The sequence below is a fragment of the Limulus polyphemus genome, unplaced genomic scaffold, assembly GCF_000517525.1.
Source record: "Limulus polyphemus unplaced genomic scaffold, Limulus_polyphemus-2.1.2 Scaffold1269, whole genome shotgun sequence".
Lineage (NCBI taxonomy): Eukaryota > Metazoa > Arthropoda > Merostomata > Xiphosura > Limulidae > Limulus > Limulus polyphemus.
In genome coordinates this window covers 148,063-149,001 of record NW_013666879.1, presented here as the reverse complement: position 1 = coordinate 149,001, position 939 = coordinate 148,063, and positions in this window count along the sequence as shown.

Here is a 939-nt window from a genome sequence, read left to right as displayed (position 1 = left end):
CTCTCACACCATATGTAACATCTGCAGGTTCAGTTTTTAAAGAGGCATTCAATTTCAAATATACAATAGACCAACTAAATGCTAAAGCCTTCATGGTTAGTTTTGATGTCGTGTCACTCTTCACCGAAGTCCTCGGCAATGGAGCTTGCAATATTGCACTCAACCTCTACATTAATGACCCCAACAAGTTAATCCACATCACCAGCACACTTTTTGCTTCTTTTTTAGAATTTGCAAAAACTAAAACCAACTTCATTTTCAACAACGAACATTTCCTTCAAATAGATGGTTTAAGTATGGGCAACCCTGTTTCACCCATTCTTGCCAATATATTTATGACCCAGATCGAAACACAAGCCATATGTTCTGCACTTCATCCCCCACTATACTGGTACAGATATGTCGATGACACTTTTGCTGGTTTCACTTCTACAGAACACACACTAACTTTCTTTAAACACATAAACTCCATACATTCCAACATCAAATTTACCATAGAAAACGAAAACAATAAACACTTGTATTTTCTTAACCTCAACATTATTAGATCGGACACACAGTTTAAAACCAAAATTCACCGTAAGAACACATACACACACCAGCCTCTATATTCCCTGGAATTACGCTCATGACACCACACAAAAAATCAATACACTCAAAAACCTCATAAACACAGGCATAAGACTATGTTCAACGGACTACATAAATGAAGAAATCAACCACATAAAGCAATCCTTCATTCACACCAATAAATTCCCACCAGCTATTGTTGAAAAACTCTCCAACATTCCCCACAACAAAACTCAACTCACGAACAAAATTGATACTAACAAACCCAACAACATAATAATGGCTGGAGACGGCTTAAATGGGTAATGAAGAAAAACTTTAATATAAGTTTAACATGACAGCAAATGTACAACGTTTCGACAAGGTTTT